Here is a 14,202-nt window from a genome sequence, read left to right on the forward strand (position 1 = left end):
TTCCTGTTGCTCTTCAATAACAGCAGTCTGGTCCTCTGAAAGAGAAGATGTATGACTTTAATACTTCACCACAATGATGACACAAACATCACATGTTGCTGATCAACAATCATAATACTGCATGAATGGAAACCATTTTTTCCCCCTTCATCGTTTTACCTTGAGGTAGAGCGAGTTCAAGTTCTACTTCATGTTCAGCTTCCACTGAGAGAGAGAAATAAATAGAGAGAGAGAGAGAGAGAGAGAGAGAGAGAGAGAGAGAGAGAGAGAGAGAGAGAGAGAGAGATTGTGCAGTTTGACATTTGATGCCAACAAAACATTGAATCACATAACAAGTAATTATCACAGTGACATGTTATATAACTTACCAGAGACATAAGGCTGAATGATTTCTTCGGTAGCCTCCAATGTTTCAACTAATAGTAAAAAAAAAAAAGATTCACTTGCTTCTTAATATAATTCTTACAGATATTTAGGGCTGACTTTGACTGTCACATCATCTATGGTGTCTAAACCAAGCTGTAAGTGAATATTTGAGACGTAGGAGCATGCAGACAGGATTTCAATGTGTTACAATGGAAGTGTCTTACTTGCTGCAGATCTCACACAGAGAGCAACACAGAGGAGAACACCGAGGATGAGGAGAGACTTCATGATGAAGATGATGATCACACGGTAGGATAATCTAAAAAAAGAGAACAGAGAAAAACTTAAGTTTGAAGACAAAACAATCTTATTACAGAATTAATTATATATCTGAAGCATATAGCAATAACCTCGCCCGGTGTTCGTTCACAACAGGCCGTTTGGTTTCCGCCTAAAGCGCGGAAACCACTAGAAGAAGCGGCGTCGCTTTGATTTGGTTCCCTCCGTTTGTTTCCCAATCCCTTTTAAAATGCTGGAGTAGCCTAGTGTAGTCTTGCCAGTCGCTACCAGTTGGAATAAAAGATGCATATACCAAACGATTTTTTCAAAAGCAAAACTACTCCGCATCAAGGAGTTTATTAGGTAGGCCTTAAAAGTATGTCCTTGAGCGCAGGGGAATATTTTGGGTTAAAACTGTTTCCGGTGGATAGTTCCGGCCAAATTGTAGTCCTTTGAGTACTACAACATGACGTGTTGTGGTTTCCGCTCCAGACCGGTTACAAGCCCGAAAAGTGAAGTGATCCCAGACTAATATAGCAATGCAAGCAAAGAGAGAGAGAGAGAGAGAGAGAGAGAGAGAGAGAGAGAGAGAGAGAGAGAGAGAGAGAGAGAGAGAGAGAGAGAGAGAGAGTAGAAGTGTAGGTCTTACCTATGTCAGGTATCAGGTAGAGTTGTGATGTGATGATGAGAGTTGAACTGTTCTCCTCTTTATATACACGTCTGAACCCCAGATAAGACCTGCACGTTAATGAATGACCATTTACTGCTGTTATTGATGTGAGTGATTTATTGCTTCCTGGTGGGAAATGTTCATGATCAGCACTGGGTGAAAAGAGAGGTTTAGTGGGCAACTAATGGGCGTATGCATTTACCCGCTAAAACGCATGTTTACTGTTTGTCACTGGAAATTTAGAGTTGAAAAAAATCTACTGATGAGACTACTAATTATGGGGGTCTCTCTCTCTCTCTCTCTCTCTCTCTCTCTCTCTCTCTCTCTCTCTCTCTCTTTGGGACAAAAGGTATTGACATCAAAATGGCACATTCAATACAGAATTGAATGGATTGAGACTCCCTAAAAGTATGTACAAATCAGCCCTCAATGTTCATAATAATATATACATATTATTATTAAGGCTGGGACTTTAACTGATTAATTGCGATTAATTAATTACAGAAAATTAACGCGATTAAAAAAATTAACACATTTTAATCGCACATAGTTTTTGCACCACAGAACCTTCAGTTTCGGGCATACCGATCATAGCGATGCACCAACCAAGAAGACACAACAAACGCAAAGGGAGAAGTAGCCGATCAGAGCGCTTTGCTTGGCCCAGTGGATGAGAAATTTAGATTTAAACAACTCACTCGTACAACAAAATGTGTTTTACTGCTTCTCAGGTCAAATATTGATGTGCGATTAAAATGCGATTAATTGCGATTAATTAATCACAGAGCCTGTAATTAATTAGATTAAAAATTGTAATCGCATCCCAGCCCTAATTATTATAATATAACATTTATGTTTCTCTCTCATGAGAATCAGATGATTATACTAAAAGTCTATCTCTACCTCCATTCAACAACTTCTCAACCTGTTACATTCTGAAGTTCTGTCAGTATTTCAGCTCCATTCACATGCTCAGTATTTTTTTAAACACTTTCATTATTAATTCCCCATAATCCCAAATCTGCCAAAAATGTATTTTTGACATCCACTATAACTGACATATGTGATCATAAATTTAAATGACACTGAACACATTTTGATCTGTCACTGTTGCTATTGATTGATGCAAACTGAAAATAACCAGGATAACAAAGTGTGTGTGTATTATTGTTTTTATCTGTGTCCATGTGTAGGGAATATAAAATCCTTATCTGGTTCTGATAAGAGGTCCTTTTTACTGTAATCAGGTAATAAGGACATTTTGAATGAGACAAAGTCACGTTTTACAATGGATTATACAGTCTGCCAGTCATTGAGGTATTTAAATCAAGCTTACTAACAGTGCAGGCTTGTCTTTTATGTCAGTGTACTGTAGCTGCTGCAATCTGACACACACAATAGATGAAGATATGATGAAGATGAAATGGAGAGACATTATCAGAGTCCTCTGTCACAACGGTTGTGTTTTGTCATCAGAATTGTTTAAACTTGTATTATGCTTGTACTGTATGCTGTGTCTTCACAACTGTACACTTACAATCTTGAATACAATAATAATACTAGTAAGACACCTGAGGGTGACATGCGACCTCAGGGTGACATGCGCCAATTCTTGACCATCTGGCCAACCACAGCGTTTCTCTGACGATTCTAGTTGTTGTCATTCTGGGGGGAGTTTGTTCATGTTTTTGTGAGGGTATCAACCCTAGGAGACACGGGGAGAACATGCAAACTCCACACATAAAGGCCCTATCGCCCACACCCTAGTTGGGGTTGGCGATAGGGCCTTTCTGTGTGGAGTTTGCCATGGAGATGTGGTACAGAATGACTCATATATGGGCATAAAAAGTATGTCATGTGACATCACTTCCTGTACAGACAGTCAGACAGACAGCCATTGACTTCGGCCTAACAATGGCTACTGTCTATGACGGTAGTCCCATATGACATGATGGACTGGACTATCTCCATATATAGTGTTCTCCACATCTCCATGGTTAGGCCAAACAGGTTTGCTCCATTTCTCCATGTATAGGTCCAAATGGCCAACGTTGAGCTTGACAACAAAACGTTCCTAACACAGCCGCCCCCATATTTACTTTAGAAAATATGTTAAATTCTAAGAAAGTTTCGAGTACCGGTTTGATACAAGAGCGAATAAGCGCTACACTTCTGGAATCCTGTGCGTCGACTTAAAGTCGGATCCAGGCCTAATAACTTTATCTGGCCGCCCCGTTGCCACCTCCTTGTTACATTTTCTTTTCTGAGACTGCCGTCTGCACATTGTACCTCATCCACTCTCCATTCTCTCTCCTTTTGGTATCTTTATCCTCCTCCTCCTTTTTTTCTTTTTTATTCTTCTCTTTTTTTGTCTTTCTTAGTCTTGTGTATCCTTCTCTTTTTTTTTGTCTTTCTTAGTCTTGTGTAGCCGCCCCGTACAGGAAGTGATGTCACAACTCGCTGACATCACACTGACATCACTTCCTGTACGGAAAGATTACAGAAGGTCACTCAAGCGACACGGTTTTCCAGGGTAAATGCGACCTTCGGTCGCAACAATAATAATATCTGGGATTTATATATTTCTTTCCTGAGACGTCAAGGACACAAAACTTTATAGGAAAACTCAGATAGGCAAAAGTTAAAGAATTAAAAGCAGTAAAACACAAAAAATAACAAGTTGAAATCAAAGTCAACTAGGAAAGGCTATTCCAAACAGGTGGGTTTTCGGGGCGTCTCTGAAATGTTTGGGGAGTGCATTCCAGAGGGAGGGGGAAGCCACAGAGAAGGCCCTGTCGCCCCAGGTACGGAGTCTGGTCTTAGAAGTCTAATCTTAGGAGTCTGGTCTTAGGAGTCTGGTCTTAGGAGTCTGGACCTAAGGGAACAGGATGGGACATCACATGTGGCTCGAGGAGGGCAGAGACAGAGGAGGGAGCCAGGTTGTGCAGTGCCTTGTAGGTGGTGAGCAGCAAAACACCTAAATCATAATAATGGCACATGTCAACTGTTTACTTTGTCTGCAGATAATTAAAATCCAAATATGTGCATGAGTGAAGGGTCTACTCTGTGCAGAGCAAATGCAGAGGCACGAAAAATTAAGTTAGATCAAGCAACATCCCTGTATCAAAGAACATAATATAACAGTGCATCTATGTCTTATGGAGCCAGTTACAAGATAAGGTTCAGAGATAAGAGCTCATGATTCCTTCATAGTTGAGTGCATCTCTAGCCCCTTTTCGACTGCAGCTTTAGCGCCACACTACACGACACTAGACCACACCACACCGCACCACATAGAAATATCTACATTTTCCATTACACAAAAGTACCCCTATCGGTAAGAAACAAATTGACCCTTTTAACTGTGATTATAATACAATATACATTTGTATTAACTATCCTAAATTATAATGCACTATAATGGATTATTACTGTGATTATAATACACTATAATTAAAGGAGCTATTGTCAACCTTTTCATTGTAGGGCCGACACTTGTTTACATCCTAGTCTATAGACTAGAATGTAAACAAAGTGTTGGTCTGACAACGGCCAAAATGATTATTTTATCATTATTTTACGCTTTTTGTGGTCATTTTTGAATAAGCTTATTTTTTTTATAAAATATTTTCGAAACATTATTTTTATTTTAGCATCCGTTTTTCAAGAAAAAGTTGACTATATCTCCTTTAAAGTATTAACACATTGGCCGCCATTTTAACATTGACTGTATGGCTCTCCTGCCATTTTGTTTAAGCATTTTATTCATATATATACATTTTTCCTAAATTCCCTGTTTGCACGAAAATGTCATACAGTGCCTGAAATGAAAGAGGACATCCTCTAGTCTCTCCAAAAAATATTCTTTTGTATGTAGGATGTAGCAATCTAGAGTTTTAGCCATTTCAAACCCCTTGTTTTTTCAAAATCCAGGTGGAAATTCAAAATAATTTGAGTTGACCTTTTTGTGAATGATCTCTTTTCCAGTGGATAACTCACTTGATATGTGTCTTTATGGCTTCAGGCATTATCAGATAAGTGTACTAATGTAATTATGTAATAGGATTTTTTTTTAGAATTTTCTGTTTAGAAAAATGCAGAGAAAAATATTTTTATTGGCTATGTCTGACCAAAAAACTCAGCAATTTCACATACTTTATTGCAGTATTTCTGTGAGTATTTATGTGAGCCCCCACTTGGGGGCGCTTTCTCTCTGTCTCTGTGTGTCTGCTGCTGGATTTTGCTCTGTACAGGTGCACACACACAAATAGACATCAAAGGGGGCATGAGTCTTTTTTCTAACATGTCCTAGAATGTGAAAATAGCAGATCTACAAGCTCTACAAGCTCTACAAGCTCAACACATCGCTCTGTGACACATTGAGAGCTTGTAGAGCTTGTAGATCTGCTATTTTCACATTCTAGGACATGTTAGAAAAATGTCTCCCCCTGCCCCTAAAACATCCTCTGCACGCCCTGCTAAACAGCCTCTGATGCGTCTTTGCTAACGAGGCATCGACAGTAGTTGATCACTTTTTTTTTGGGGGGAGCGGTGGTCCCATATATTCTCTATGGGTGGTCCACGGACCGCCGCCTGGTTCCCCGAGAAGTGTTGGCTGGAGACCAGGGTAGTGAGAGGACGGACCCCCTTCGTGAGATCGCATTGCCAGGGACCACTTCACTTGTCTCTGACAACTGGATCGTGTCGTGTGAACTTATGTAACAAATGAATCGGGCTATTGATTGATTTTACAACGTTGTGTAACAGTTGATTATCGTGTTCCCACTGCTCTGCGGAGGTCTGCGAAGTGTTGGGCCCGCGGCCCCCCTATTGGTTCCGTTAGAAAGGCGACCAGGGACCCCCCCTTTGCAAAGGACCGCCTGGCGCCCATGGCCTGCTTGTGGACTATACCATTACAAAACAATATATTATAGCCTGGATATATGGATTATAAACCATGGTGTCGATTCTAATCAACCATCAGCATTCTCAGGTATGTTTCAGAAGCATTTATATGGTGAATTGGCGATAATTGTGTTATTTTGTGTCTTGAGAGAGAGAGAGAGAGGCAGATCTCTGATAGCACTTATGGGACTGAACGTAGCCTATATATGCTGATCTGGGGAACCACTGAAACAGACATACAGTGGTCCGTGGACACACACACACACACACACACACACACACACACACACACACACACACACACACACACACACACACAAACACAGCTGTTCTAACACTTTTTTTCTTCTCTTTTTTTTCTGGCTGCCAGCCTTGTGTGCTCCAATGCGTCACTTTGCCAGTTCACTGTGCGTTATGGGGAGATTTATACATTTGTATTGCAATTTATACATTATTACAGTCTTTTTTTCAAACACACTTACTTTGATGTGTGATATTTTTGGTTCCCTTTATGACAGAAGGCTCAAACTTTGTCATGGGCAGGGGGAGGGGGTTAATTAACATTACATTATATAAAAGCTAATTCTCTGGACTATCGGGCCTGGCGGGGAACGACATTGGGATTTTCTCGGGACTATCGGGGGAGACGGGGAATGAGTTAATATATTACTAATAGTATGATAATTATAATAGATTACAATAGTGGTTATGACACAATAGAATCTATTATCATGTATTACAACTAATCAGTCATTATGAAGTGTTTGGCCCTGTTTGGGTTAGCTCAGACCTACTCTAGATTCGATACTCTTTAGTACCACGTTTAGTACCGCTTTCACACCACTCTACCCAGGTCCTTGTAGTGGAAAACCTGTCACAAGTGGGCGGTGTGGAGTGGTGTGGTGTTGGGCCATGTCAGTGGAAAAGGGGCCAATGTCTTATCCAGTCTGATAACATATTCATAGATGACACCAAAACAGATGGGAATTTTTCTTCTAAAATGCAGTGCACTTATTTGCAAAGCACATAAAACATCAGTGATTGTCATGTCCATGAGCATACATAAAACCAGAGATTGATTGTTGATCAATTGAATGATTGATTGTGAATTATGTTAATATCTATCTTGTATTATTCATACTGTTATTTTTACAGTATTTTTTTCTTTTTCTTGGATCAGTCCTTTTTGACTGGAAATATAATGCAAACTACTTTTTCATAGACTTTATTCCTTATTTGGGTTTATTGTCATTTTGTTGAACAGTGTTCGTTGCTTGTTTTTATCTTATCTTATTTTTCATACTCTATTAATCTAGATAGAAAATGTGACTGTTGCTGAAAAGTGAAAGTCTGGTATGTTGGTGAGTGTGGTAATAATAATAATCTTTATTGTCGCCGAAGGGAAATTTGTCTTCACAAGTCTGTTCAACACACACACAAAAAAACAACAACACAAAACATCACAAGACAGATCATCAGGTCCCCACTATATTCACAGAAAAACCATCCTAGCGAGGGGGCACTTGCTTAGCTGGTTGTTTAGTGCAGGGATGGCTGAGGGGACAAAACTCCTGCTAAACTGTACCTTGTGCCACGTCAAGGTTCTGTATCGACACCCCGATGGTAAGAGGTCGAAGTAGCGATACAGAGGATGATCAGTGTCATTTGTTGTGTGATGACTAATGTAATGTTGTAGGTACATGAATAATACCTGCTGTGTAAATGTAAATTATAGTGAATTGTCCACTGGGTAGTATCCACATGTATTTATTCAGGTTTTATTTGGGACTGGCATTGAGTACACAAGTATACACAACACTCCCCGATTGGTGACCTAGTTATTATTGCAACTTGTATCATTTCCAGACAATCATGATAACAAGATGTGATTAAAAAAAATAGATCAGTATTTCCTTATGATTTACCAGAAGAGTGTTGATAAGGAGTTGAACTTTGGTATTTTATATGGCATTTCTGATTCATGTAATGTAATACACCAAGGACAGTGCTGGTCAATACAATTAAGAGAAAGTTGACATTGGATAAAACTGGATAAAAACATAATTACAAAATCGTCAGGTAGTTTGCTCGGAACCTTTGAAATACACCTTTGATATAAAAAAAATCTTTGGAACAACTACAGAGGAATGTCATTCCACTGAACACAATGCAATTGAAACTCATCTTATGCTCTTAGCCACTTAAACCCCAGCATCCGTATTGTGGGGAAAGCTTTTACAGAAAATATCAGATCGACAAGTTCAGATTCTGAAGATATACAGTAGGCTATATAAAACAAAATACAAACCAGACCTCAGACCTGTCATCACGTGCTGGTTCCTCACTGGTTCAGCATCCAACCAAGCAGTGAGCTGCTCATCATGTGTCTGAATTAGGCCTCTAGTTTGAGAGGGAAAGCAGCAGAACAAGGAGACATGAGATACGTTCACATCACTGCTTGTTGGTTTGAACTCAGCAATCAGGGCAGGAATTTTTAGGGAGGCCACAACGGCCATGGCCATCGTTGCCTGGTGTACAAGATACACTACACCACTAAGATACCCATGTAAGTGACAAAATACTTTATAAAAAGCGTTAAGGATGTCCACAATTACAACACCAGAGGCAGCGCCATAGATCACGTTCAACCCAGAGTCAAGTCAGTCAAAGGGTCAAACTCGTTCTCTTGCTATACCACCAAAATGTGGAACGCCTTACCGAAGGCCTTAGGGAGCTTTCGTTTTTTATTGAAGGTAGTTATAGGAGCAAATATATAAGCCCTGATATAAAATGCCATGACCCTCCCTCTCAGTTTGGGGGAAAATCAATGACCCTCCCCAGGCTTTAAACAAAAAATGATTGACCCTCCCCTAAAAACATGACATTTACCACAGTAAATTCTAAAACTTTAACTTATAATAGGGCTGTCGCGGTTAGGAATTTCTGGAGACGACTAATCATCATACAAAATAACTGCGATTGACGAATAGGCTATATTGTCTATTTCCCCACCTTCATTAGGCTATATGTACATACCACTATGATAGTATGAGCTTTGATAATCCACATACTGTACTCCTTAATGAAGAAAATGATCAATTTAATTGCTTTTTGACACCAAGAAAGATTAAAATGTTAGAGAGTAGAGATGCGCGGATAGGCTAATTATCCGCCCATTATCCAACCGCATTAATTATATTATCCAATTTATATATCCGCATCCATCCTCATCCACAACTAACATAATGTCAAATTATTATTGTTTTCTGGTATTCTCAGAAATGCATTCATTGATTTAGCCCACAGAATCTCTATTCGTCTTTTTTCAGCTATGCAGTCAGACAGACAGGCAGGCAGGCAGGCAGGCACGTACACACATTGACATCAAAGGGGGCTTGAGCCCCTGCCAGATCAGTCTGTAAAAAATGCCCATGAATGCATTTTTTTACAATGGTAAAAAATGCAAATGTCCCCGGGCCCTTTCCATACCATAACTGAAGGCTGCATTTAAGAGAATTGTCCACCAAAAGGCCCTTTTAGAAATATCAGCCCCTGCCTCTCTAAAATTTCTCTGCACGTCCCTGCAGACAGGCACACACTTCACTGAGAGAGCGCGAGCGTGCGAGACAAGAGTGACACAGAGAGAGGAACAAACAAACACACACACAGCTTTCTAGTGGGAAGTTTAACTTACCTACAGTAGCCTATACTTTGCAATTTGCGTGAGGTGGTGAAGGATATATGAAAGAGATTCAACTTTAGAGGTAAGTTTAGCGCAACAAGGCATGCCGTGATGCTGATGCCTTTAAGTGGTCGCAGCTGTATCGTTGGAGCACTGGTGCCATGAAAAATTAACAAATTACACAAAATAACACACACTCACACACACACACACACACAAGCATTCAGAGATTTAGCTTTTTTACTGTTAGATATATTATGTCATAATTTATTTCCTGCATTATTTAATCTGCGGTTATCCGAAATTAATTAATAATTATATTTGATTGATCCAAATCCGCCCTCACCGCGGCTTTTAAGGGCTCAAGTCCCCTTTGATAGATAGATAGATAGATACCTTTATTATACCAAGGGGGAAATTAAGTTACCCAGAAGGCACACCTTTGATGTCTATGTGTGCACAATATTGTAGTGTGAATGGGTCTCTCGCAGGTCTCTCAGCTCTCGCACAGTGGGACACACAACACAACCCAATAATCTTCAAGACTGAGGATCGTGCAGTGTAAATGCTCATACGATCTGATTAAATAATCATGAAATCTGGTCGTGCACAAACTCTTGTCTTCTGTAGAGGCCAGAGAGTGTCTCTGCTCCACTCATTCAAGCACTGCACTGACTACTGAAGAGCCGCACTTCTGTGAAGCGTCAGATAGATCGGCTGTACCATTGAAGAGAAAGCAGAGGGGGGTATCATTGACTATTGTATTTTACTACAGCGTTCCTTAATTAAATAATAGTATTATTGAAAGGAACGCTGTAGTAAAATACATACAACCTATAAAAAACAGGACTATTTTTAATTCAAAATCGCATGACCCTCCCCGACACTAAAATTAAAATAGCATCACCCTCCCTGCCACTAAAATCAAAATAGCATCACCCTCCCCTAAAATTCTCCTAGTGGGCCCCTCCCACTATTAACGTTACGTCCCTTAAAGGAGTGTAAATCCCTAACATCCTTTAAAATCACCCTGAAAAACCACTTACAGGCGGCAGCCGTTCGCAACTGGCAATAACAAACCTAGCCCAGCCTTAGCCTCCCCCTGACCCTTCTATTGTAAATATCTTTTTATATCTTCTTTTTTTTCTGACAATATCTACTGCATAGTACTGTGTTCTATCCGTCTGTCATTCAATGTTATATGAGATACTTCAATGGTTTCCTGTGTAAATAAGCCAAGTGCTTTTCTAGGATCTCCTTTTAGTTGACCTTGTACCAGTGAACTATACCATCATGAAACTGTACCTTTTCCTATGCAAACTTCTAATAAAGTCAATCAATCAATGGCCATGAGCATACACAAAACCAGATATTGATTATTGATCGATTGAATGATTGTTTGTGAACCATATTTATTTCACTGCAGATAGTCTATATATTAAAATTTAAATAATCCTTAATCCTAAATTATTTTTTAATGGCCTTCCTGTCCTGGCATTCGGCGGACACATCACCAGAGGCCTTGCAAAGACCATCCTGCAAGGCACCGTACAAGGTGAGACGAGGGAGACAAAGGAAAAGATGGGAAGACAACATGGGAGAATGGACTCACTTGAAAACTCAGCAAGGCAAAGACAACAGATCGTCTGTGGTGCCCCAACGATCCTCCTGGGTTATGGGATAGGTACAGGTGCAGTGATTACACATGTAATTTGATGCCAGTTTATACAGCTACTGTATAGTGAAAATGTAGCAAATAAAGAAAACAAATGGCAAATGGCAAGTTCATTTGTGGCTCATTTGAGACCAGTGGCGTCAGTTCAGCAAAAGCTAGGTTATGGCAAAGATGGGAGTCCTCATGGAAAAGAGATATTACATTTTGTATAACACGGTTCTCTTGTGAAAATAGCAGATCTACATGCTCACAACGCCTCGCGCTGCGAGGTGTTGTGAGCATGTAGATCGGCTATTTTCACAATGTCTGAAAAAAATATTTTTTTTTGTCAGTTTTTTACACAGGTTTCTAAGGTTTCTTGGGCTGGATATGGCAGCCTGGAATGGTTGTTCAAGTGCAGCTAAACTTGGCATGTTAGAAAACGTGCCACAATTAACAATAATGCATTGCACCTGTGCAACTGACCTGCGGAACCTGGGAATATACCATCTTATAAAGATGTGGAGAATAATTATAATACCTTGTTAAAGTGACCATTTTGTTACATTTTGCATTTGTAGTTATTTTACTGTAATTAACAACATAATAACCAGCACAGATAGACAAAGAGACCTTCATGGATTTATATTTAAAAGTAACTTATTTTCCCCCCTGGACCTATGGTATGGCAGCTGCATACCCCTGCCATACCCAATTGACCCAAGTTTCAGAATGCTGAAGTAGTTTGAAAAATGTCCTGTATGTGAATATAGGGTTGCAATACTGGCTGATCAATTGATTTTCATGAGTGAGAACATCAACATTATGAGCGAGCACTTTTTAAGATTTTTGTTGTTTTGTTGTTTTGTATTATATTTCTCTCTAATATTTGTGTTCTCTAGTGAACATTATAATTTGATTGAAAGATAAGAATCTGACTCGGGTCAGGTCCATTATATCCTGAATTTCCTGATGCAATCTGACCTTGGATTTGTCTGACCAGGAAGCAATAAATAAATCACAGACATCAATAACAGCAGTAAATGGTCATGGTCCATTTTATTCACGTGCAGGTTGGGGTTCAGATGTGTATATAAAGAGAACAGCTTCACCTCTCATCACAACACAAATCTACCTGATAGGTAGATTAGGTAAGACCTACACTGCTGCTCTCTCTCTCTCTCTCTCTCTCTCTCTCTCTCTCTCTCTCTCTCTCTCTCTCTCTCTCTCTCTCTCTCTCTCTCTCCTTGCATTGCTTATAATATTTCATTCATAATAACTGTTGTAACAAGATTGTTTTGTCTTCAGATGTTAGAGCTGACTTTAAGAAAAACATAACTCTGACTGTTTTGTCCTTTCTCTTTGATCAGAAAAGTATCCATCCATATTATCATCATCATCATCATCTTCACCATGAAGTCTCTCCTCATCCTCGGTGTTCTCCTCTGTGTTGCTCTCTGTGTGAGATCTGCAGCAAGTAAGACACTTCCATTGTAACACATTGAAATCCTGTCTGCATGCTCCTATGTCTCAAATATTCACTTACAGCTTGGTTTAGACACCATATGATGATGTGACAGTCAGTTCTAAATTAAGAATTATAATAAAAACAAAACTGTTTCTTTTTACTTTAGTTGAAACATTGGAGGCTACTGAAGAAATCATTCAGCCTTATGACTCTGGTAAGTTTTACTAACATTTCACTGTGATAATGAAATATTATATGATAAAATATATTTGTTGTATGGGAATTAACACAGCATACTGAGCACAGAGTGGTTCTCTCTCTCTCTCTCTCTCTCTCTCTCTCTCTCTCTCTCTCTCTCTCTCTCTCTCTCTCTCAGTGGAAGCTGAACATGAAGTCGAACTTGAACTTGCTCTTCCTCAAGGTAAAAAGACGAAGGGAAAATAAAAAGGTTTCCATTCATAGTTATGTTAATAAGCACATGTGATGAAATATTAAAGTAATAAATCTTCTCTTTCAGAGGACCAGACTGATGTTATTGAAGAGCAACAGGAAACAGGACCTGAAGGTCTGTGTGTCTGTCGCTGTCTGTCTGTCTGTCTGTCTGTCTGTCTGTCTGTCTGTCTGTCTGTCTGTCTGTCTGTCTGTATGTATGTCTGTCTATCATTTACACATGTACTTATTGAATCATAACAATGTCTTAATGTGTGTCCAGGTCGTTTCGCCGTGTGTCCCTCTGGTTGGACCAAACACAGGGGCAGCTGCTACATGTATGTGAGCGCTGGCAGAACCTGGACCAGTGCAGCGGTAAAACCTTCTAACATTTATTGTAAAAAGTGAAATGTTAGAAAATGGTTAGTCAAAGTAATAGGCTAAGTAAAAGCATTGTTAGTACATGTAATCTGAGGCATCACATATGATCTAATATGGTTGTCTGCCTGATCGGTTTCACCAAGTAACTGATAGAGTAATGGATATACTTGATGAACTTTATGAAAATGATCTGTTAAAACATTATAATCAAATACTTGAATGGCTTTGCATCATCTCTCTCTCTCTCTCTCTCTCTCTCTCTCTCTCTCTCTCTCTCTCTCTCTCAGGCCCACTGTGCCAGTCTGGGTGCTTCTCTGCCATCTGTCCACAATGTGTGGGACTACAGCTTCCTCCAGGAACTCACTATG

This window comes from Nannobrachium achirus (genome assembly GCF_963921795.1).
Source record: "Nannobrachium achirus genome assembly, chromosome: 3".
Taxonomy (NCBI): Eukaryota; Metazoa; Chordata; class Actinopteri; order Myctophiformes; family Myctophidae; genus Nannobrachium; species Nannobrachium achirus.